General features: G+C 34.5%; 1 protein-coding gene across 2 annotated transcripts in view; it reads left to right on the top strand.

Moving 5' to 3' along the window:
* The window catches only part of kek6 (kekkon 6), a 661,827-nt gene that overhangs the window by 397,923 nt on the left and 236,368 nt on the right, over window positions 1-27,536 (top strand). For both annotated transcript variants that reach the window (XM_067784755.1, XM_067784756.1), the window contains one exon: window positions 4,363-4,465. The gene's annotated coding sequence lies outside the window, so the exon portion shown is untranslated. The remainder of the gene's footprint in view (window positions 1-4,362; window positions 4,466-27,536) is intronic.

The raw sequence follows: 27,536 nt of genomic DNA, 5'->3' as shown, positions 1-27,536 counted from the left end.
AAATGTAGATGCTGCTTTGCTGGGGAATTCAACGCAGGATCTTCGTTGTGCTAGACGGAGCATGCTACTCAACATCCCCGCGGCGCTTTCGTTAATAAACCGATTGTATAACAATAACTTGTCTAAGTATGTTGGTTTGGTTGCCGATAATAAGCACACCAAGTCTATCAAAACGCTCAAAAGTTAAATCATGATATGTGACATTGTTTACCTTTTTATCACCTTTTGAACGTCATGAGTCTACAAATATTGTTTTACAGGGACACCCTAGTGTAGCTACATATTAAGCTTTTATATATTTGAACATTATTACGCAAAAAAATTAGGCAATTTACAAGGTCTCCCGTTCACAGTATGTGGTATGTTTTAATCAAATTGTATATGGAAACCCATGAAACAACCAAATCTTAAAATTTTACGTGAATACGATACTCTTTTGCATCTCCAAATATAACTACAAAGGGACTGTGTAATTTGTGTATATGCACGTGCATGATCAACAAAAATATTTGTCTGTGCAATAAAGTAAATTCTATTTAATTGAGTTAATTTTGAAAACAGTTTAATTGCCTTCAAGGCATTTTGCATTGTGTAATAAAATAAGTATCTAATGTGGTAACACCAAAAGCAACAAAATGAACAAATAAACACAAAAGGGTTGTCGTTTTATGTATACGGTTGGTCCTTAAAACCAAATTAAAAATTTTTTATACTCATCTGTGCAGAGCCCACAGAATATATTAATTTTGTTGGCATAATGGTACCCCGCAAAGGCATAAACTAATCGATATAGTTATAGATGTCTATACATCAAAATGATCTGGCGAAAAAAGAAATTCATTTAGCCATGTCCGCCCGTCTGTGCGTAAACACGATAACTTGAGTAAATTTTGAGGTATCATAATGAAATTTGGTATGTAAGTTCCTGGGCACTCATCTCAGATCGCTATTTAACCCTCCGATTGATTGTGGCGTTTGGCCAGACAAGAAGGCTTTATTTTCGTGAATACTTTACTCCTACACACACGATCTTGAAAAGCTTTAGTTTAGTTTTTTAAGTTTAGAGTCTTAGTCTTTATAATAATTATGAAATCGTAATTTTATACTCAGATGAGCAGAGCTCACAGAGCATATTAATTTTGTTCGCATAACGGTAATCCTTAACGGCATAAACTAATCGATATAGTTATAGATGTATATATATCAAAATGATCTGGGCGAAAAAAGAAATTCATTTAACCATGTCCGTCTGTCTGTCCGTGAACACAACTTGAGTAAATTTTGAGGTCTCTTAATAAAATTTGGTATGTAAGTTCCAGGGCACTCATCTTAGATCGCTATTTGAAATGAACGAAATCGGACTATAACCGCGCCCACTTTTTCGATATCGAAAATTTCGAAAAACCGAAAAAGTGCGATAATTCATTACCAAAGACGGATAAAGGGATGAAACTTGGCAGGTGGGTTGACTTTATGACGCAGAATAGAAAATTAGTAAAATTTTGGGCAATGGGCGTGGCAACACCCTCTTTTAAAAAGAAGTTAACTTACAAGTTTTGCAAGCTGTAATTTGGCAGCCGTTGAAGATATGATGAAATTTGGCAGGACCGTTATTCCTATTACTATATGTGTTCTAAATAAGAAGCAAAATCGGATGATGAAAACGCCCACTTAAAAAAATTTTTTCAAAGTCAAATTTTAACAAAAAATTTAATACCTTTACAGCATGTAAGTAAATTATGTCAATATTAAACTCCAGTAATGATATGGTGCAAGAAAATACAAAAATAAAAGAAAGTTTTAAAATGGGTGTGGCTCCGCCCTTTTTCATTTAATTTGTCTAGAATACTTTTGATGCCATAATTCGAACAAAAATTCACCAATCCTTGTGAAATTTTGTAAGGGCATAGCTCCTATGACGGTAACTGTTTTCTGTGAATATGGGTGAAATGGGTTGAAGCTAAGCTCAGTTTTAATACACAGTCGATCGCCTTTCTTTCCGCTCGGCCGTTAACACAATAACTTGAGGAAAGATCAATATATCTTTGCTAAACTTAGTTCACGGTTTATCCGAATTCACTTTATCTTCGTGTGTTAGAAATGGGCGAAATCCGACTATGACCACGCCCACTTTTTCGATATCGAAAATTTCGAAAAATTAAAAAAATGCCATAATTCTATACCAAATACGAAAAAAGGGATGAAACATTGCGATTGGATTGGTTTTTTGATGCAAAATATAACTTTGGAAAAAACTTTGTAAAATGGGTACCATATTATGTAGAAGAAAATGAAAAAGGTCTGCAGGGCGAAATCAAAACCCCTTGAAATCATGGCAGGAATACTGTTTTTGGTATTACATATATAAATAAATTAGCGGTACCCGACAGATTATGTTCTGGGTCACCCTGGTCCACATTTTGGTCGATATCTCGAAAACGTCTTCACGACTAAGGACACTCCTTCTTAAAACCCACATCTAAGCTGTCTTTTGCAATAAAGGGATCCAACCTTGCCTCTTTTTCTCAATTTTGTATTTCGTCATTTAAAAAAGGCCATCAAGTAGATGTTATGTACACTGACTTCGCAAATGCTTTTGATACAGTTATTCACAGCATTTCATTGCGTAAGCTTGAGTTAATTGGATTTAACTCTACTTTTCTATGCTGGAATGGATCATATCTTTCCAATAGAATCTCGTTTGATGAAATTGAGAATGTCAAGTCATATTCATTTGTAAATACGTCCGGAGTACCTCAGCGAAGTATGTTGGACCAATTTTATTTTATTATTTATAGGAACATGCTTTAAAAATGCACAATATTTGCTCTATGCAGATGACCTAAAAGTTTTTTTAGAAGGATCGATATCAAATCAGATGTATCTTTCATACTGGATGATTTAAACAGTTTAACTAATTGGAGCGCTATGAACAACTTACGAATTAATATCAAAAAAAGCGTGTCTGTTTGAATGCAAACATGTCCATAAATTTTTGAGATTCCTTCATGAAATTTGGTGAAAAATAAGACAATTGTGGGACGGATCAGATTGGACCACCCACAAAACCGATATATACTTGGTCATATCTTCCTTAAATTATTAGATAAATGCTACAAATGTTTTGGTATATGGCATACATTCTTGTCTCACCAAATAATTGAGGTAGATTGTGTATAAATTATATATTCTATACAACCGAATATTCAGATAATATTTTTTTTTTTTTTAATTTCGGCCCTATTTTAACAACTAGAATTTTCGTATAAACACATAATATAATTATCCCATACAACGTTTTGTTTAGATATGATCTTCATCGTCAGAGCTATCTCACGTAGAGAGCAAGAAACTTAAAACCTTGTGTGAAGATTACCGATCTATTTGTCATTTGATATTTATCGAAAATTTCGCCTATGTACATTCGTATTCTTTATATTATATATGACGAGCTCCAACCATAAACGCAATAAATGCACCCCTAATATTTTTTGAGATTTTGATATGATTGAACTTCACTTTCTAAAATCGACGTAATGATCATTATGAGAGGTAAAACAAAAAAATATATTTCGAAAGAATTAGTTTCGTAGCAAAACGTAATAGCTTCCTACAATTAATAAAATACGAGTGCACCACAACTGATCCTCATACATATAAAAAGTGTGATACAATTTACATTAGGGTTTTCTAGGACAGGTTCATATTCTCTTCCAGCTCGGTAGACCTGAAAGTATAGTACTGCACGGACCACCTTAGGGCGAGAACTTTGCAAAAACCCTCAGAAATTATTACTGGACTATTCATAAGCACAATCTATGAGGACCTCACATAGACTGAATGAGTACGTAGTGTTCTCTTAATGGAGTACTAAAATGACAAAAATGGCACACATGATCCAACCATTTTTTCCAGGATCGCTGAATAGTAACATACGATTTTTAATTCCATAAATAGTTAATATTATTCACACCAAAGTGCTCAAGATCTAATGACCTCCAAACCAAAATGCAATAAAACAAATTTCTGAAATCAAAACGCAATAATAACAATCAACTATCTGTCTTATATTCAAATCTTGAAGTCAAATAAATTACATTTTTTCGCTGTATGTATGTTCTTTAATATCTGGTATAATATCTTAAGAATTATTTGAAAATGTGCCTATTTTTAAGACTTGGAAGTTTTTCTCATTTATCTAGAAGTTTGTTAAGAGTCACTTAATGCGTTTTGGTTTGGAACTCCCCAAATCCACCATTTATGGAAGGTTTGTAGGCAATCCCTTTCTTATTTGTTTGTTTGTAAAAAAAACCTCTTGTTTACCAAATAGTCATTGAACTTCGCATTTGCTTTCTCTTGTAGGTTTATAAATATTTGGTACAACAGACTTGGCAAGTTGAAGCCATTAAAAATGTTTAACCTTTCAAATTTCAAATATAACAAGGAATGAGCATCATTAAAAAAGGTAAACAACATACATATGTACATTTTTTGTATTTAAGCACACGTGCATACCTCGTTTTCATACGTAAAAAAAATATTACTTTCGTATTACGCTTAATTATGTGCGCAATAAATTGTGTTTATTGTTATGCTTTGGATGGTGAATTTACATATATGCATATAGATATATATATGTAGATGCATACATACATACATATACTCACAGCGAAAAATCAACTTATGTACCATACAAATTTTGCTTTATTTCTTTATATTTATACTTCCCTTTTTGTGCTGCCTTTCTTGTTTAATTTTTCCACATTTTTTTCCTTGCCATGACTTTTTATCTTAACTTCACATTTTGCAAGATGCATATTGTTTGGAGCCATTTTAGTGCTGACCAAAATACCAAAAAGTACAAATCTTACTCATGTAACAGTAGCTACTTAAAACACACATAGTTACACTCCATACACATTCATAAGTTTTGGAAGGCTTTTTTTTCACTTTTATTATAGCTACAGCTTGCGGCTGAAGGTCTTCATGCACATAAATTAACTTGAAGTACTTTGCACATTAACGTAACGACCCATGCATACTATAAGGCTCTCTTGTATAATCCCATTAAAAAATATTTGTGTAGCAACGAAAATAAAGTACAAAATTTTCTGAAATAAAAAGTTAACAACAATATAACATGCAGATAACAATAAATGAATGTAAAATAAGGAGTACATTTCATGTGTGCTTTTAAGGTAAATTTTTATTTTGATTTATAAAAGGAGTACAAATACATACATGGCAGTATTTTAAATTTTTGAAAAAGCAAATAGAAAAATTTTCATGAGGTAAAGAAAATACCGGACTATAATTTAGTGAACTACGACCTCAGTGGAAGCTGAAATTAGCAAAAAAGTGCTAAGCTTTTGTACTCAGCGTTTGCAAACCCCCACTCCGAAAGTAAAGCGATGTGTTGTGCATTTGGAGAGTCCTCTGCCTAATTCGACTCCAGTAATGAAATATATGGATTGGAATCCGCACAAACTAGGAAAATAATGCTACACTTTTCGAATGTTTTAATTTATCTACGTATAAGTGCGCTAAGCGCTTACAATCACACCAGGTTTTGTATAAATTGGAAAAACGTAGCAATAAAAAAAATAAATAAATACTTTCCGCGATTTACCTGCGAGAATATTTAGACCGAGCTTCTCTCCAATTTGCGTCATGTTCCCTTTCTAATTTTCTTTTCAAATTGGAGGGACAGGATTCACATATTTTATGCCGAGGGATAACCTCGCTTAGAAAACTTAAAAAAAATGTGTCAGAAAAGAGTTGCAGCTTGAACAAATTCTGCAAAAGAGTTCAATTGCGGAGACTTACTAAAGGCAAAACCGCGAAATTCTACAGATAGTTGGGTGAAAGCTTCAGTGCTGTGAAAAAAACAGTTAAAATAGATCTCAATGCATAACGAATACATAATCAGAGGAGAAAAAGGGAACCAGCTGTCTCCGAAGCCCAGAAAATTATGCAAAGGGACGGCTAACCAGTTTGAGTTAAAATATTTTTTTCTCAAAGATGACGAGCCACATTTCACTCTAGATGGAAATGAATAGCAAGCTGAGCATTATTTTGAAGGAAAAAAACTGCTGATAACAGGGTGAAGTATTTAGAGCAAACAAAGTTCCCGAAGAAGTTATTATTTTAGCTCCCTATCAATCCATTTGGCATGTTGAGTCCAGTTTTTTGCAACAAGTTTTGCTGTCAATGCTTATGGATATGTAGACCAGTGTTTGCCCAAATGAAACGAATTTATTTATAAGAAAAATCGATAAAATGAAGCATTTACGCCAGACAGACCTTAGATGCTATGAAAACATTGTAAGCACGAGAGCATACCTTCCAAACATCCCTCAACTGCGTTCAGTTGAGGACTTTTGGGCTTATTTGGAACGAAGTGTTTACGCTAACAATTTCAGACCGAAAACTACTAGAGCAATGGAGAGAGTTCCTTAGGTATGATGTACAGCTACTCGATTGGGACCATATTTCGTTTTACATCTTAGCCATATGTACCACTAAAATAAAAATAAAAAATAAATGAGAATAAAGCTGGTTTTAAGAAATTTTTATTTTGTTTCTTTGTGTAGATTACATTCCGTATACGTAAATATCTTCTGGTAGTGGCCATAAAGAACTTTTCTTTTGACCCTTGAACCTGATCCTGTGAATTTTAGTTGCCTCTTGCAACAGGAGTGCATAATTCAGCAATTTTTTTAAACCTCTAAGCGGTCTTATATATCAGTTGATAGCTGCAATATCTTTTTCTCTATCAAGACTTTCGAAATATTTCTACATTTATTAATTAATGCATACAAGTTTTCGAAATTGTTGAAAATTGGAGAATTGGTATTTTTTTCTTGGACCAGAATTTTGCAAAATATGTAGGGGATTGACATCATCTACGCTTGCGAAAAGAAGTAATAGAATCCAATATTTCAAAATTAGGCGCGGTATACCGAAGCTTGGTAAAAAATTTTTAAAAGTACATCTAGATAGGAAACTATTCAATATCGGTATCGGTAGATTGCGCATACCTTTATAGCTTTGTTTATGTTACGCTGTTTACCATTGCTTTTGTTAAAATTTCAAAATGAAAATTCATCAACATTATTTCTGTGTTCAAGGACAGAGGAATTTTAAGTTGCGTTTTATATAAAAGAAGGATTTGAAATGAAATATTTGATTAATATATGTTATCGACGAGGTATAAGAGTTATCGATCAAAAGTTATCGAAGTATACTCGACTTATCATCTAAATTTTTTCTATTTTTTATGAAAATCTCTCGATTTTGTTAAAGGAGTGTTACTAGTTTGTTATCGGAAAACTACCACTTTGTTATATAAATCGATTTTTTATCAAAAGTTTATCGATTTTTTATCGCAGTACCAAATGTTGTCGATTTATTTTTAAATCGTTTATTAAAGTGTAACCAATTTACTATCGGCGTGTTATTGAATTGAGAATTACACCATTTCTATTTTTACCAATTTTTTCCTTTTTCCAGAAATGTCAGCTAATGCAACTTGTTTCTAAACAATAATAAGGCATTTTAATTTTGTGTGTAAAAAAAAGTATGGAAACGATAAACCTATAAATTTGCATAGTTGGAACGGAATGTTAACCTATACGCAGGGAATAACATTTTCTAAGACACCAAAGTTGTACTCCATCTAAATTTTTGCAATCTTTGAATGCAAAGACAAATTAGCACTGGAGTTTATGAATATGTTCAGTGAAAATCAACTGTAAGAAGAGGATTAGTGAAAAACGTGTTATTTTCTTGTTACAAAAAAAATTTTTTTACAGTGTATTTTATAACTAACTATTCAAATGAAAATCTTTTTTTCTGCAATATTAGCTTGAAAAATTGTTTCGTATTAAACACTTTTACACACCTTTATTTTGTATACATCAAAGCCCAAAAAATTAAAAAAAAAAAACTTTACTTTAAAAAGTCTTTATTTTTATTTATTAGTCTACAAATTTAACAATAAATCAGATTAAATATAATTACGGATTACAGAATAAATTACAGAAGCATACATAGTGAGCAAAATCTATAATATAAAAATAAGTCGGGTTTTCCTTCTTGACGCTATAACTCCAGAACGCACGAACCGATTTCAACGGCTTTGCATTCCTTAGAAAGGCCTCGGGCCCCGTCAGGTTTGTAGCAAAGAAAATTCAGGATCGACTCACAGGGTCTCGAGATATAGGCCAAAACGTGGACCCGGGTACCCCTAGAATGTGTTTATAGAATATGGATAACAAATGAAAGCTGTTGATGAGTGCTTTAGTAGAGGGTAATTTTCATACCCCTGGGTGAATAGGGTCTCGAGATGTTGGCCTAAACATGGACCCGGGTACCCCTAGAATGTGTTTATAGAATATGGATAACAAATGAAAGCTGTTGATGAGTGCTTTAGTAGAGGATACTTTTCAGACCTCTGGGAGACTAGGGTCTAGAGATATAGGCCAAAACGTCGCCCGTGAACGCCTAGATAGTGTTTTTACATTATGGGTATTAAATTGAAGCTGTTGATGAGTGCTTTCGTACAGGGTAGTTTTCGTACCTACTGGTGAGTAGGGTCTCGAGATGTAGGCCAAAACGTGGACCCGGATATACCTAGAATATGTTTCTACATTATGGGTATCAAATTGAAGCTGTTGCTGTATACTTTAGTACAGAGTAAGTTTTCAAACCTATTGTTGAGTGGGGTCTCGAGATATAGGCCAAAACATGGACCCGAATACACCTAGAATGTGTTTTTACATTATTGGTATCAAATTGAAGCTGTTGATGTGTGCTTTAGTACAGAGTAAGTTTTACGCCGCTGGGTGACAAGGGTCTGAAGATATAGGCCAAAACCTGGACCCGGATACCCCTAGAATGTGTCTGTAATATGGAAATCAAATGGAAGCTGTTACTGAGAGCTTTAAAGTAATTTTCATTGTGATATTCGATTTAGTCGTATCAACCTGGCAAAATTGATAAATATGCATGCGAAACCGAAACAAAGACATATGTTAATAATACCCACATACCTATTTACATATGCCCTATTCGATTTGTCTGAAATTTAGTATATAAATTTGCTATATTAGTATTTACGATGCTTTTTTCCGGGAAGTAGACTAGAGCCAGACTGGGACTGGGTCCTAATCCCAGGACTGGGACTGGGACTGAGACTCGGAGTGGGACTGGGACTGAGACTCGGAATGGGACTGGAACAAAATACATACCACCCTCTGGGACTGGCAATAAGATATGAATAAAAATGAGAAAAACTTGAGAGAAGAGAAAAGAGAGAAGGAGACTGAGAAAGAGATAGAATTAAAAGAAGATGGAGATAGATGAAGCGAAAAATACGGAGGGAGGAGTGAATACAAAGATTAGGAAAAAGTGTAGAGGGGCGAAGGCAAAGTTAGACGGAATAAGCTTATTAAAATGTACGCAGATAGACGATATTTAAGCCAGAGCAACTTCTGCCGGGTCTGCTAATTCTATTATAACATCTGTATATATATTATTAAATCAGGTGTCGGGATGGACTGTGATGCCGAGCAACACAGTTGATTATTAGTGCTGTCTGAGTGGACATGATTTCGAGGAGCTGATGTATATTTAATACACAATAAAGAGGGCTGCGATGTGGAAAGGACGTGATTCCAAGTTATCCAACCAAAGTTACTGGAGCTGGTGATAAGAGTGGAAGGTTGGAAAGAACGTGATTTCAAGCCACCCACCCAAATCATTTCGTAATTATTTATTAATTAGTTAATTTATAGATTGAAAAATCTTATGCTTATCAATTTAATAAAAAAGAATTTGCAAAACAAAAGAAATAACAGATTTAGTTTAACATGTTATTTTAGAAATAGTTATGAGTTCAAGGCAGTGAGTATATATTATTTTATACTGTAAAGTGTATCACAAGTATCAACATTATTGCAGTGATTATTGAAATCTTGACACAGACAACGCAGAGGTTCATGCATTTGAAAATTCGATCTAAATTTAATAAATATAGCGGTTGGAAATACCGAGAGGGCCTAAAAGGGACATTGAACATAAACTCGCCAAGCAGAAATGAACTGCTTATCATACCTCTTAATAGTTTTACCATGAATAAAACACCAAGCATCACCCTACGCCTCTGTAGTGAAGGCAGCTTTAAAAGTTTTAACTGGCTGCAGTAGGGCGGTAGATTCCTTGACGGATCCCATGGCAAATGATTTAAAGCAAAGAACAAAATTGCTTTTGGACCGATTCCAATTTTCGCTGTGAATCTGATAACGCGGGTTCCAGATAATGGAACCATATTCCAATATAGGTCTTACTAACTATAAAAAAAAGAATTTTACTGACATAGGGGTCATTGAATTCCTTCAACCACTTTTTTACGAAAGCCAAAGTCCTTCTAGCCCTATTTACATACGATTCTATATTTAATTTGAAGTCCATTTTAGGGTCAATTATGATGGCAAGATCAGTAAAGTTTGTGACTTGCTTAATGATATAATCGCCTATTAAATACTAATGGGATTTAAAAGAATTCCTCGTAAAACAAATAAATTTGCACTTCGGTAAGTTTAGAGAAGTACCCTGTCTTCAGGAAAGCTAATGGGCATAACCAGCTTGACATCATCAGCGTACATCAGCGGAATGCAGCACTTCAAAACATTTGGGAGGTCAATTAATATTCATACTTTTCCTATTTTATTAATTCTCGGTTTTTCCGTAGCATTTATATATATATATTTATTTCCTCATCCTCTTTAAATTTATTAAGAATGTCGTGTTTATATCCTAACTGCTTAGTAAAAAGTGAATCACATCCCTTCGTGGCATGCTGGCTTTGCGATCGGCTTGCTCATATGAAGTGCGCCGGTTTATCAGCACGAGTGGTTGACGCACTTAACGATAACGATAAGGGAGTACGTTGGGCTTGTTTGAAATGTAGGCCTACCCAAATTGACCTTTTCAAGGTCTTCAAACAGGCCCGAGATGGATTTTCTGAAATAGGCAAAGAGATTTCCGCTTTATCCGAGAAGTTTAAGCATTATGAAAGCTTATTTAAGTCTTTCAAACATTCAAATGTGAACATTCCGGATAATAATCGTAGGTCTATCGATGTTTCTCTTCCAGCTCCGACTACGGATGCTGATCCCAAAGTTGCTTCACCTCCAGATCTTCCACCCCCAACTATTGAATTGATAAATCTGTCCTCTCCGAGTCCCTTAGCAGTTCAACCATCGACATCGAATGCTCATTCAGCTGTATCTACTGTACCCTCCACAAAAAGGAACCCCTCTGCGGAATCTGAACCGCCGGCTGGTAGATTGATTACTGTCCCGATTAAAAAGTCGATTTTCGTCTCCAGATTCGAGAGAGACACTACAGAAGAGGACCTGAAGTCGTACATCATAAGTAAACTTAAATCTGAAAATGTGTCTAGTCGTAAATTTAAATTTAATTATCCTAGAGACATTTTGTCATTTAGGATTGACGTATCAGCGCAACATTTTGAAACAATTTTGAATAATTCATTTGGCCACCCGGAGCCTTTGTACGTGAATTCGAGCATAGACGCAACGTTAATATTCGTAATCTTGCTACCGTTCCTCAAACCAATAATGCTGCAAAAAACTAAATATTAAACCTGTCCTTAACATATTTTATCAAAATGTAAAAGGCCTAAACACAAAACTAACTGATCTATACTTGAGATCATTTAACTCTAATTACAATATCATCGCTTTTACTGAAACTTGGTTAAAGCCTCATATTTTTAATTCGGAGATTCTTTGCAATGATTACCAAATATATAGAAATGACCGCTTGAACAGAGTTGGAGGTGGAGTTTTGCTCGCGGTACATTCTTCTATACTTTCCGCTGAGGTAAATTTACCTGTTATTGAAGCTACGGAATTTAAGTGCATTAGAACCCAGCTGGGAATAGGTTTTACCTATATTGCCATTTGCTATATCCCACCATCTTCAGATCCCTCGGTGTATATGAACCATATTTCGTTACTGAAAGATATCAGTTCATTGTTGAAGCCTATTGACTCGATAATTGTCTTGGGTGTTTTTAATCTTCCGCACGTATCATGGACCACATCCGACCATGGTATTGTACCGGTTTCTTCAAAATTCTCCAGCATCGACTTTTTAGCAGAAATAACTGAACTTTGCCTAAGACAGATAAATATAGTTCCAAACATGTACGGGAGGGTACTTGATCTGGTATTTGTTGATGATACTTCAAAATCCATTCTTAGGAGGGGTGAACCTCTTACTGTACCTGAGTATCCTTACCATCCTTCGCTGGAAATAGTTTACGAATTGGAAGAAAGTTCTCGGAGTTGCACTACCACAGAAACCGACTCTAGTTTTAGATTCGAATTCGCGAAGGCTAATTTTAATAAACTCAACCAAATTTTATCTACAATAGTTTGGCCCAAATACGGTGCAGATATTGACAAAAACGTTTCTGACTTCAACGCCGTCATTCACGCTATTCTGGACAGACATGTACCTAAGCGTAAACATGTTTTCACTGAACTAGTCCAAATATGGTACACCAAAGAACTGAAATCTTTAAAAAACAAAAAAACGCGTTCCTTCAAGCTGTACAAGAAGACGGGGTCACACTCCGACTACTTGAAGTACTCTATATTGCGTCATAAATATTTTGAATTAAATAAAAAGTGTTACAATACCTATCTCTGTGCCATGAAAAAGAAAATAACTTGCAATCCGAAAGCTTTCTATAATCTCGTGAACTCTAAACGTAGGGTTAAAGGCTTTCCTTCTGGTATGAAATACCGTGATGATTTCTCTAGCGACGATCAAGTTAATGCTAATTTATTTGCACAATTTTTCAAATCTAACTATTCCGCTGAATTAATTTCTTTGTCTAGTGAATACCCGTATGAACTTGACTCACTTAACGCAACTAATATTCCATCAATATCTCCAGAAGAGGTTCTTACATATTTAACTTCTTTGAAGGAATCTTATAAATACGGTCCTGATCTAATTCCCACATGTTTTCTCAAAAGATGTGCAGAACACATTTATCTGCCCCTAACTGATTTATTCAACATGTCCCTAAAACATGGAGTCTTTCCTTTTGCTTGGAAGGAATCTTTTCTAATACCCCTCCACAAAAACGGCAGTAGGTCATGTGTAGAAAATTATCGAGGAATTGCAAAATTGTCTGCCATCCCAAAGGTGTTTGAAGCCATTGTTACTAATCAGCTAACATTTTCCATTTCTGCATTAATTGCAAACTCTCAACATGGATTCTGTAGAGGCAAATCTACCATTACCAACCTACTTGAATTCACAACGCATGTTTCTAATGGATTGAGAAAATCTTCACACCGATGTTATTTACACTGATTTCAGTAAAGCATTTGACAAAGTTTCCCATTCATTGCTTATCCACAAGCTGGATCGACTTGGTTTCCAACCAGGTCTCACTCAGTGGATATCTTCTTATCTCTGCGGTAGAACGCAACAAGTAATTTTTAAAAATACTCTTTCAGAGGTCATTAATGTTCCCTCTGGCGTCCCACAGGGCAGTCATCTCGGTCCAATTCTGTTCTTGCTATTTATTAATGATATTTGTACCATAATAAAATATTCCAAAATTTTAATGTATGCTGATGATGTAAAACTTTTTAGGTCTTATGACTCTATTGAAGAACGTCCATTGCTTCAAGCGGATTTAAACTGCTTAGTTGCTTGGTGCAACGCGAATTCAATGCCGCTGAACATCAATAAATGTAAGTTCATGTGTTTCTCTCGGAGATCTTTGCCAGCAGCCTCTTACGTAATTGATAATTTTTGTCTTGCATCAGTAAATTATTTTGTTGACTTGGGAGATACGATGGATGCTAAACTTAGTTTCAACCTTCATATTATGACTACTGCCAATAAGGCTAGAGGTGTTCTATCATTCGTGAAGAGATTGTCTAAAGAATTTAGTGACCCTTATGTAACCAAAGCCCTTTTTACCACATTGGTTAGGCCGATACTAGAATACGGATCAGTAGTCTGGAATCCGCGATATCAAGTTCATGCAGATAGGCTTGAGTCAATACAGAAGCAATTTTTACTTTTTTCTTTAAGGAATTTTCATTGGGACTCTGCATATAATCTTCCACCTTATACTAGTCGGTTAAGGCTTATCAATCTTCCAACTCTCGCTAGCCGTAGAGAAATGCTAGGAGTATTATTTATGGCTAAACTACTGAATGGACTAATTTCTAGCCCCTTTCTTTTGAACGAAGTAAACTTCAATATCCCATCACGAGCGTCAAGACATTACAAACCTCTTCTTTTGAGGCAGTGTAGAACTAACTTCGAATTAAATGAACCTTTCCGGTGTTTGTGTTATGATTTTAACTCTCACTCGAATTCATTTGATATAACGGATTCACTTTTTACTATAAGGAAAACTGTCCTATCCTATCTTAGCTCGTAACAAAATAAAAATAAAAATAAAAAATAAAAATCTTTATATGCTAAATCCTTAACTTATTTAACAATTTACTATATGTATAATTTTCTACTGTTATGTATATAATACTCAGCTGATGATTTTTATTCTGTAGCTGAGCAGTTTTAGATCTCGACGCTTAACAAACCTCCGCCTATCAACAACTCGGCAAAAACAAAAACAAATCCGTGCGTCATGCAGATGCGCCCCTCGTGTCGGTTGGGCGGGCTTTGGAGGGTATTAATCCGTTGGGTTTATTATTATTATTATTAAGATCAGAAACAACATTGGACAAAGGTGACTGCCCTGGTGACTCCAGAAGATACATTGATGAATTCAACAATTGCTAAACACAACGGCTTACTTTCTACCTTCCAAGCACGAAGAAAGTCAAGAGAGAAGCGGTGATGGGAAACCCAATCGATCGAGTTTTAGCATGAGTAAGGAATGGGAAAATCTATCAAACGCCTTACTGAAATCTGTGTAAATGACAGCAACATCGCAGTTCGTGCTAAAGTTATTGGATACAAGGGTTGTGAACTCCAGCAAGTTAGACACAGTGGACTTACCCTAGCAAAACCCACGTTGCGAAAGGTCCACTGCTGAAGATACTGTAAAAGCTAGTTGCTTTGTGACAATTGATTCAAATAGTTTTGGGATAGCACAAAATTTGTCTATTCCTCTATAGTTTGTGACACAATATCTACTCCCACTTTTATAAAGGGGTATTATCAATGACTCCTTCAACTTCTTAGGGAATATCCCTTGGATCAAAGAGGCACTAAATAAGCAGGTAAGGGGTTGACAAAGAAATTGAGCGGAAGTTCTTAGTACAACAGATGATATTTCATCATGTCCACTGGAGTAGGAAATTGTCAGACATTCCAGATGCCTTAGTACCTCATTTGTATGAATTTATGGAATTACTACTGACTTAAGCGAAGGTAACATATATTGATAATCCACCAGAGGGGAGTCAGGGATAGTCGAATAATTAAATTTAAAAAAGTCAGCAAACACATTAGCAATCTCGGAGTCATTACTAGAAATCTGAGCGTTATACTTCGTTACAGAAGGAAGCCCTTTAAAATTTCTTTTGAAGTTGACGAAGGAATGGAGGAAAGGAAAATGATTTTGGACCGGAATAGATCCCTTGCTTAATCTTCGTAATATAATTCTTATAGCATCTTATCTGTAGCCTGTTGTACTTAAGACGCAAGATGGAATATGCAGCATAGTCACTATTAGAACCAGTGCTGGTATATGTTAAGTGACACAAGACCGTGTGCTACCCTCCCTGAAAATTACCACGGCCATGTTTGAATAGGAAGCGGGCAAGCTAAATTATGAAGCGAAATAAGCGTTGACAATATATGAGGATGTTATTACATTATAACTATTGCGCTGTTGCATCGTTGGACATTTTTCCATCGCTTCGACGATGCCGTAATCCAAAAATCTCTCTTATTATAAGCTATCAGGGGAAAGAGCAATTTAATAATTAAAAAAAATTTAATAAAATTTATAAATAAATAATTGAAAAATTTTAAATTTTTATAAATTATTTCGTCATAAAAATTTTAGCTACTAAATTATATAATCTAAAAACCGTTTAAAAAATAAATAATTTCAAAATTTTCAATTTTCACAAAATTTAAATTTTTTACAAAATCCAAAATTTAAGAGTTACTAATATCTTTCATAACTTCTAACTTCTAATCAGATGTTAACTACTGCAGATATAACGCTAAGTGGAGGTATAACGCTTGGTAAGAAAATTGTGTTATCCTCTTCCGCACCTCCCCCGGCACCCGATGAGTGCATAAGAAATGAATAAAAATATCTCCTAGTAACTTGGTTCTTAATGTTTAAGCCCTCAAATTCGCACGCCCTTTAAACATAAGGCAACCTTGCTAGACCAACTTAGACCATTTTACGTAAAATTAAAAACAAAACCTGTAGAAGGAGTTTGATAAAAAAAAAAATGGATTTAATGGTTTCTTGTTTTTTTTCAAATCATTTTTCTAAATAATATAAATCAATATTTTATAAAGTGTATTGAACTTCTTATTTATTTTTGATTCTTTATCTTGTTTACTTCACTCCAGCGTCATACTCATCTAAATTTTCTTTAGCAAGTTAGGAAACCCAGTTCTTGTTAAGTATTTTACAAAAATAAATCATTTCTTATGCTAGCAACAGCTAATTAATAAGTATATATAAATATACAAGAAGGTATTGAAAAAAATATTGTTATTTTTTCTCTGAGCGAAGCTGAGAACATAGGTTTATATGACAAATTCATTTTCGTAAAAAATTGTTCTTAATACTACAGCCATTTTATCTAATACAAGCGGAAATATTTAATATGTTTAGAGGCCTATTGTTGCTAAAAAAAACTTATTGTATTTTTTTTAGACCAAGGGAATTGTTGAATTTATTTATTTGTAAGTGCTTTTTGGTCGTTCAATTTAAAGCAAAAACATTAGTTTTTCTTTTTTTCTCCGACGCGTTTCGACACGTTCTTCAGGGAGACTATGTATTTACTTTGACAATAAAACATAATTAGAAAATATTTTTCTAAATTATAGTACATACATACCATAACATAAATTGTAGACTGCAAATTAACTACACATTTTTACAAAAATATAGGCATTTAACATGAACAAAATTTTTACATTTAAAAAACCATCTACACTCTATTCCAGCTGTTCGTCAATTGTTGGTTATCACACATTTGTATGCACAGCTGATATTATCTACATCCTCTTTGTAGTTCATTGCATTATTTATCTGCTGTTGGATTCGAAGCCCTTCCAACGTTAATCTTTTCTTTATTTTGCTTTCCACATCTATTATTCATATATTATGGAAATCAACTGAGTGATCGAGTTTGTTGATGTGCTGCACCAAGGCTGTCGTCATCTTTCTATTTGTTGCGTCTGCTTTATGTTCGCCTATTCTCACTCCCAAAGCTCGCTTCGTTGTTCCTATTTATATTTTGTCGCAGGGTTCGCCTTCTTTGCCATTACATTTAATTTCATAAATAACGTTGTGTTGTTGTTCCTTTTTTGTTCTGTCTTTAGTTTTTGTAAATATTGTATTAAGTGTTTGATGTGGTCGATGAGCAAAAGCTATAGTGTTGTTGGGTATGTATGTGCCTAACGTTTTCATGTCTGTTAGGCCTGGTACATATGCTATGCCGGTAAATATTTTCTTTGGTTATCTGCTTTTGTGTTCTGATTTGAATGTTTGCTATTGTTCATTTTTGTTGTGATCCATTTTTGTATTAGGCTGCTCGGAAATCCATTTTTGTATAAAAAGTTCTTGATTTTAACATTGTTTTCTTTCCTGAACTCTTGGTCACTGAGATTATAAATTTTTTCAATCAGGTTCAACGCAGTGTTTCTTTTTTGAGTCCAGGGATGGAGCAAGTTAAAATTGAACATCCTGGACGAGGCTACAGACTTGGCATACCAGTTTGTTTTTATGTCATTGTTGAATCTGTGGAGTTGAATATCCAAAAGCGCCAACTTTTTATTTTCTTCTTCTTCACAAGTAAATTTGATTTTTGTATGTTAGTTATTGAGGGCTTTCAGTATCATTTCTACGTCCATTTTCTTAATTATAGCAAAAGTGTCGTCTACATATTTCTTTATGTATTTTATATAGATTCCTTTTGATCTTAATTCAGCTATACTATCGTCTAGTATTTTGTCTAAGACAAAGTCCGCTACAGTCGGGGATAGAGAGACGAAATAATATACCAACAAATACTTGGAATGTCAATGGGGAATCCTCTATCCCCGACTGTAGCGGACAAAATACTAGACGATAGTATATCTGAATTAAGATCAAAAGGAATCTATATAAAATACATAAAGAAATATGTAGACGACACATTTGATATAATTAAGAAAACGGACGAAGAAATGATATTGAAAACCCTCAATAACCAACATACAAAAATCAAATTTACTTGTGAAGAAGAAGAAAATAAAAAGTTGGCGTTTGTGATATTCAACCCCACAGATTCAACAATGGCATAAAAACAAACTGGTATGCCAAATTTTTAGACACGTCCAGGATGATTAATTTTAACTTGATCCATCCCTGGACTCAAAAAAGAAACACTGCGTTGAACCTGATTGAAAAAATTTATAATCTCAGCGACCAGGAGTTCAGGAAAGAAAACAGTGTTAAGATCAAGAACTTTTTATACAAAAATGGATTTCCGAGCACCCTAATACAAAAATGGATCACAACAAAAATGAACAATAGCAAACATTCAAATCAGAACACAAAAGCAGATAACCAAAGGCAAATATTTACCGGCATAGCATATGTACCAGGACTAACAGACATGAAAACGTTAGGCACATACATACCCAACAACACTATAGCTTTTGCTCATCGACCACATCAAACACTTAATACAATATTTACAAAAACTAAAGACAGAACAAAAAAGGAACAACAACACAACGTTATTTATGAAATTAAATGTAATGGCAAAGAAGGCGAACCCTGCGACAAAATATATATAGGAACAACGAAGCGAGCTTTGGGAGTGAGAATAGGCGAACATAAAGCAGACGCAAAAAATAGAAAGATGACGACAGCCTTGGCGCAGCACATCAACAAATTCGATCACTCAGCTGATTTCGATAATACATGAATAATAGATGTGGAAAGCAAAATAAAGAAAAGATTAACGTTGGAAGGTCTTCGAATCCAACAGCAGATAAATAATGCAATGAACTACAAAGAGGATGTAGATAATATCAGCTGTACATACAAATGTGTGATAACCAAAATTTGACGAACAGCTGGGATAGAGTGTAGATGGTTTTTTAAATGTAAAAATTTTGTTCATGTTAAATGTATATATTTTTGTAAAAATGTGTAGTTAATTTGCAGTCTACCATTTATGTTATGGTATGTATGTACTATAATTTAGAAAGATATTTTCTAATTATGTTTTCTTGTCAAAATAAATACATAGTCTCCCTGAAGAAGATAAAATAACGTGTCGAAACGCGTCGGAGAAAAAGAAAAACTAATGTTTTTGCTTTAAATTGAACGACCAAAAAGCTCTTACAAATAAATAAAAAAAACTTTTGTTTGTCGCTGTGAGAAAAACACCCTAATATTCAGGCTAATATTTTCTTTCTTATTCACCGCACAAAATTAAACTTGTAGAAATGAATATTCATATCTTGGTTTATAGCATAGACGTATTGAATAAATTAAACAAACACACACACACAATATCCTTGTTTTGTGCCACTTTGACCTTTAGGTTCTACTGTTGAACCTTTGCTCCAATTTGGATGACAATTAGATTGCGTTATTATTTATTTAGTGATTTATGTGCTCATATGGGACAAAAATGTTAACACATAAATATGTTAATACACAAGGATGAATTATTTTGGTTTATCAAAAAAGTTCAACTATTTTGCTCCCTTCAATAGAGCAGGGTTTTTGTAACGTGCTCCTTTTATTACACCTTAATGAGTTTACAGATAGGGAGCTGCACCTTCTATCCCTTCCAGGATGACGAATGCGGAATGGATGTGCCCCCTTTTGCAAATTCGTAGCAGCAATCTCCACCTAAATGACACTTTAATGATCGGGTAGGCTGAAGGTTAGATTAAACCACAGTTGAGACACCGCTTCATACCATATTATCTAGTTTTGAGCCGTCAGTATATATGTATATGAAGCACAACGCACAGGTCTGGCGGTTCCTTCAACCAAAAAATTCTATACAGAATAAAAACGTTGTACTATATATCAAATAAAATAATTTAAAAAAAAAATTTTTAAGTTAAACGGTTTTATTGAGAAGAATACTTACATTAAGTAGTAATAATACTAAAAGATAGAAAATAATTAGGTAGGTCCTAGGTACTAGTCATTACACTCCTCATCAATCTAGGGCGTTGATCAGACAATTAGATAAAAGCATTGGACGCGTCAAATTTATATTGATAGTCATAAGTATGACCAACTGAACCTTAATCAGATTATGACACGCCTCACATTTTAGAAATTTCACGCGTCCAACGTTTTTATTTAATTGTCTGATCAACACCCTAGATTGATGAGGAGTGTGACGACTAGGACCTAGGACCTTCCTAATTATTTTCTAGCTTTTAGTATTATTATTATTTCATGTAAGTATTGTTTTCAATAAAACCGTTTAACTTAAATATTTTTTTAATTATTTTATTTTCTATCTTTTAGTATTATTACTACTTAATGTAAATATTGTTTTCAATAAAACCGTTTAACTTAAAAATTTTTTAAATTATTTAATTTATACTGAAATTTCACTAGCAAAATTAGAATTTATGTGGTACAAAGTATTTTGACGTCACTTCTTGAATATCTCGATCCTTGCGCCACCTATCGGTGATTTTCTTCATATGTCGCTTTCTATTCATGTATGTATTTTGTGTTCCAAATATGAACCAAATCGGACCACAAATACGATTTTTGTGAATAAATCTATCCATGCGCCACCCCGCGGCGATCTTTTTTCTTATTATTGCATTGTCATCGGGTTCTGAACTATATTCCAAGTTTCAAGTTTGTAGCTTATCGGGAAGTTATTTAAATTCAATTAAAAATTTTGCGCTGCCCGTGCAGTCGTCCAGCCTGTCAAGTCAACCTAAATAAAACCGTTTAAAAAGACAGTCAGAGCGCAATAATCCGATAAATATGAATTCAGATTCTTAAAAATTGTTGCATGGACATCTATGTTGTCTTTCCAACCGTATACCTGTCGCAGTGGCAGAGCACAAACGGACGCGAATTGCTTGGCTATAATATTTATTGGCAACGCATTAAAAATAGTGTCCATTGCTTCCGAAGAGCACACTACCACGTAACTTTGATTACTTTTAGTACATTCTGGATACCCTTAGGTTTGATTTTGTATCTAAGCTCTTCCACCAGATCAAAGCCCCGTATAAGAGAATTGACCTAATCACAGCCAAAATAAAGCCAAAGGGTGATATCCGGTGATAGTCTGTACCCTTGCGCAACACCACCCCTACGGCTGCGTAGTGCCACCACTGCTTTCTTCACACGCTGCCGAGCGTTTTCCCTTCAGGCTAGTTCTATATAGAGAGCTATTCCTAGATATTTAACAGAGTCCTCCAGCACCAGGGAAGTAGTCGGTTTCTCCGGCAGCTGCAGCGCGGGTATCTCTTTTGATTTATAAGGCCTCGTTAACATTTTAATAGAAAAATACCAAAAGCCTATCTTGAAGAAACTAAACCATATTTTGTATGTAAAACCACAACAAAAAACAACATTGTACCTTTGAACAGAATCAATACAATTTGCAAACTTGTTCACATCACTGAATGTAACAGAGTAAATAGATGTACTAAAATAATCTGACAATTTATACAAAAGATTTAGCCTAAGAAAGAGAATATAAATTTGTAAGTTCAGATCATCATACATTTAAGAATAAAAATATGTAAATATGTTAACATATTAGTGAACTTGAGTATAAAATCTAGCTAGTTTATTTCTTGTAAACCGGAAAATAGACTTCATCCAACCGAATTCTTTGCTCGCACAGCATAAAAGGTTTTACTATCCAGGACTTTTGGAATATTAAAATTTTATTGTAATTTCTTTTTACAAAAAAGGATAACATCGTCCTCCTGAGAATATGGATAATTTTATATACATACAATTCCGTTTTCTTTGTAAGTAGATAAGTATAGCTATAAAACACAAGAAAATAAATACCTTTGTTTGCTTCACTGGCCTTTCCATATATATGTATATGTGCATGAATGTGGCGTTTCATCTTATGTTTTAAATAATTTATTCCTGCTATGTATAAATTTACTTTCAAAATGTTGTTAGTGCATTTGAAATGGGTCAATTAAATCTATTCAAAAGACAGGAATAGACATGTTAATATGATAAAGAAAGCTTATAGCAGTTCTCACCTCTGTTGTTAAGTCAAACTTCTGTGGAATAAATATGAGCACCTACAATGTGCACCAAAGAAATTTAATAAGGAGGACCACCATAACGCAAGTAGGAATGGCGGACTTTCTTAAGTCCCAAAAAATGCGGAATAGTTGGATTTAAGTACCGGGATTTCTGAAAAAAAAAAAAATACTTTTTTAATATACATTTAAAAAATTTTAAATTTTTTCCGCAAATACTAAGCATTGCACTGGAAAAAATAGAAAACTCTGTGACATGATGATTGCTAATGCCTTCTTAAGGTTTTTATTTAGTTTCATCCAAATTTGTTGACGAGGTTTTCGTGTCTAAAATAGTGGAAACCGCATTTTGCTGCCATATCACAGGCCAGTAATAATATAAATCAATTTGGTGACCAGGCACATGACTGTACCTTTTCGAAGATTTCAAAGCTGTACTTCAATTTTTTGAAATATATAAACCAGGGAGCCATATAAAAATTATTTCTTTGTATTTATTATTGGTTCCCGTGGATAGCAACAGCATTTTTATCATGAACCATGCATTCTTTTTATTTTTCGCACTTTTTTCACTACATAAATAAAACTAAAATCCGGAATTTTTTAAGGATAAACGAAAGGATAGCCCTATAATTATAGAACCGCAAATAAAACTAAATTTTCACTAGACTTTTCACTCTCTAGATTTGAAACAACTAATAACCATAGGAGAAATTTGTCATAGAGAAAGTAAAACCAACACCTATAATACTATACATAAACTTGTACCTATTTTCTCGCCATAAAAATTGATCCAATTGGCATATTGCCTTGAAATTTGATACACGCACCGTTTTCTGTTGAAAAATAAGGATTTTGTATGGAAAAAAATTTGTTTCATTTGTATGAGCCGTCCCACAGTTTTTAATCTGTCATTAAAAATGAAATAACTGTTTGTATCGCTGACTTACATCTTAAAGTGCAAAATATATGTTAAGTACATCTGCGATCATATATGTTATCAAAATACACATCCGGCTATACCATGGCACTCGCCGATAGCTGCATCCCGTTCGTAGATGCAAAATGTTTTGTCTTGAAAGTTGATTGCGATGTAGAGAATACTTTTAAAATACTAAATATCATAAAAAGCCGAGCTGTAGTTAACAAAAGATGATTTGGCTATGTACCTGGTGTTTGTGTTGAACGATCTCGCCATCTATATGTTGTGTATATATTATATATTGCTTAGCCATAGTCTATATATCCAAGCTCCAGGTAGTAAGTGTAGATGGTATGCCTTAATTCCAAGTGGCAAAGCTAAAATTAAAAAAACTTGGGATTATGTTATCCCTTCTGCAGTGGTATATCCCCACGATTTTTTATTCCAAAATGTACCACAAATGTTTGTAATATATACTAGAGTAACCGACAGACTTTCTTCTGACCAAAAATATCTTTGCCCATATTTCAAAAGCTAGCCACGTTTCCCCTTTTCACTCTCGCTCTCATTATGTTTTACTTGTTCTTTCATTTTTCTTCGTACAATTACACATCCCTTACTTCCTTTATCTGCCTCTCATCCGGCCAATCATACAGAGGGGTTTTATGCTTTTGCCTTATTTTAAATTGCTGTTTATCGTAATGGTCTTTTTCTCAAAATATTCTTAGGATCAAAAGCAAATATCATCAATGGTCTACAGTCAAATAAGGGACCGAAATAAAGTCAATGGATGGTGGGGTTTTATGGCCGTTGACCTTATGTCACCCCAATGTGTACCCCACCTAAAGCTGTGATATTACGTAGCGTATTCAAAAATGGTAGTAACCCCAATTTTTGCACTTATTGCGATCAGATATGCCGCTTCAGTCGAAATGGGGAGCTCAGCGTAGGATTCATTTGGGAAAGTTTTGTAATTTTCCAATTTGCTTTTTCTTAGATTAATAAATACTTACTGATCGCTGTACTGAAAGGAGTACGTTGCCGTCCACAGTTTTGTTCACGAAGATGAGTTATTTAAAAAGGCGTCAAAGTCGTTTCAAGGAGATCAAATTTAACATTTTTTTTTGCTTAAATAGAAAAACTAAATCCAAATTAGTCCATTATAATTATTTTCAAAAAAAAAAAAAACAAAGAGCATATCGTCGCTGCGCTAACGAAAACAGTATGTGTTTTCCTTCAATATTTTTTTTATTGCATATTTTATTATCACTATATAAAGCCCACATTTCTGCATATGCAATTTTTATACTCAGTTGAGCAGAGCTCACAGAGTATATTAACTTTAATTGGATAACGGTTGGTTGTACATGTATAAAAGAGTAGAGATAGATATAGACTTCCATATATCAAAATCATCAGTATCGAAAAAATATTTGATTGAGCCATGTCCGTCCGTCTGTCCGTTAATACGATAACTTGCGTAAATGTTAAGATATCTTGATGAAATTTGGTACGTACGTTCCTGAGCACTTATCTCAGATCGTTATTTAAAATGATCGAAATCGGACTACAACCACGTCCACTTCTTCGATATTGAAAATTTCGAAAATTCGAAAAAGTGTGATAATTCTTTATCAAAGACGGATAAAGCGATGAAACTTGGTATATGGGTTGACCTTATGACGCAAAACAGAAAACTAGTAAAATTTTGGACAATGGGCGTGGCACCGCCCACTTTAAAAGAAGGTAATTTAAAAGTTTTGGAAGCTGTAATTTGGCAGTTGTTGAAGATATCATGATGAAATTTAGCAGGAACGTTACTCCTGTTACTGTATGTGAGCTAAATAAAAATTAGGAAAATCGGATGACGAACACGTCCACTTTTTAAAAAAAATTTTTTTTAAAGTCAAATTTTAACAAAAAATTTAATATCTTTACAGTATATAAGTAAATTATGTCAACATTCAACCCCAGTAATGATATGGTGCAACAAAATACAAAAATAAAGGAAATTTGAAAATGGGCGTAGCTCCGCCCTTTTTCATTTAAATTGTCTAGAATACTTTTAATGCCTTAAGTCGAACAAAAATTTACCAATCCTCATGAAATTTTGTAGGGGCATAGATTTTATGAGGATAAGTGTTTTCCGTGAAAATAGGCGAAATCGGTTGCAGCCACGCAAAAAGCTGATTGATGGCGGAGTCATTAAAGGTGAAAGCATTAGCCAAGCTGATTGCAACTTTTCTCATGAATTTTGACAGTGCGAATATTTCTCAGAGTATTTTTGACATTACCACCAACAAATTACATAAACAAATTACTTGGAGTTTGTGTGTATGTCCGCTCGCTGTTACCAACTTATGGCTTCACCATGTCTAGAGAATTGCCAACACAATTCAAACATAAAGTATCACGTTTTTGTTAACGTTTTAACCTTAACGAAAGTTCTTCGTTTCAGTTAAAAACGAGATACAATTTATCTTGGTAATTTCTTTATCGATAACATTTCGAAGTGTTTCAAAGGAAACGGTGGAAATTTTTTGATAAACGATTAGCTTAACGTTAAGTTGCATCCCTGCCAAATATAAAAAAAGGGATGAAACATGGTAATTGGATTGGTTTTTTGACGCAAAATTTAACTTTAGAAAAAACTTTGTAAAATGGGTGTGGCACCTACCATATTAAGTAGAAGAAAATGAAAAAGTTTTGCAGGGCGAAATCAAAAGCTCTTGGAATCTTGGCAGGTATTACATATATAAATAAATTAGCGGTACCCGACAGATGATGTTCTGGGTCACCCTGGTACACATTTTGGTGGATATTTCGAAAACGCCTTGACATATACAACTAACGGCCACTCCCTTTTAAAACCCTCATTAATTCCTTTAATTTGATACCCATATCGTACAAATCATTCTAGAGTCACCCCTGGTTCACCTTTATGGCGATATCTTGAAAAAGCGTCCACCTATAGAACTATGGCCCACTCCCTTTTAAAATACACTTTATTACCTTCCATTTGGTACCAATGTCATAAAAAAGCATTGCAGGGTTACCCTAGGTTAATTTTCCTACATGGTGATTTTCCCTTATTTTGTCTCCAAAGCTCTCAGCTGAGTATGTAATGTTCGGTTACACCCGAATTTAGCCTTCGTTACTTGTGTTGTATCTCTTTTGGTTTAGAAGTGATCTAAAACTGCTATATGCTAACAGTATTTGAAGTACTCTGAAAAATGGTTATGTACTTACTCACTTGCTTAAAAATTTTTTTAAACGCTGGCGAAAGTGCTTTGATTTCAATGTAAAAAATAATTACAAACCATCTCGCTTCCCTAGGCAGCCGGCTCTATTAACCGGAACGACTCGGGATTTTTCCCGACCAAGGGCTGTCATTTCAGTGTAATCCCATTTAATTTGTTGCGCCCCTCCCACAAATTGTCATCCTCCCTGCAGATCCTTGCAGCGTGACTGCTCTATATTCTCCTGCTCCGGGATGTATCGAACCCAGTCCAGGACCTGTCACTGACCCCGGTCTAGATAAATGGTTTTGCTGCGTTTGCCGGAAAATAATCTTATTATGACGGGCACACTCTTGTCAGTATGTCGCATGCAAGGGATGGTTGCATCGGGCAGGATGTTCTGGGCTAGACGTCAAAACCCGGAGGCCTCATAACTTTTATAAATTTTTTGTGGTTCCTTCTGTTTACGCCCAAGGGCGTTCCGTAGTCTGCGCCTTAGATTCTTAGGTCCCTACCAACTTTTGCGTAATGTGCCAGCACAGAATATATATTTTTGCAACATCTGTCCAATGCAGGTCCTGCCTTGGACGATGCCACATTCCTAGATCTTCTGGTCTCAGCGACGGAAACCCTCCGACGGGTTTCATCGTTATATACTGCCAGGCCGCAAACTCAACTACACCGGGAACCCAAATTCTTACCCAAGGACGTTAAGTCCCAGGGACACAACAGCAATTGTATTCTGGCTTCCCTCAACTCAGACGTAGTCATCTTTCACTTACCCCCGAGTGACGATATCTCCCCTGTTGCACTTCAGAATTCTGCAGTTAAACTGTTATGGTTTAACTGGGAAGATGACGGAGATA

This window comes from Eurosta solidaginis, chromosome 4 (assembly GCF_040869045.1).
Source record: "Eurosta solidaginis isolate ZX-2024a chromosome 4, ASM4086904v1, whole genome shotgun sequence".
Lineage (NCBI taxonomy): Eukaryota > Metazoa > Arthropoda > Insecta > Diptera > Tephritidae > Eurosta > Eurosta solidaginis.
Note: the sequence above shows the minus strand (reverse complement) of the source record. Positions and strands in the feature narration are given on the sequence as shown.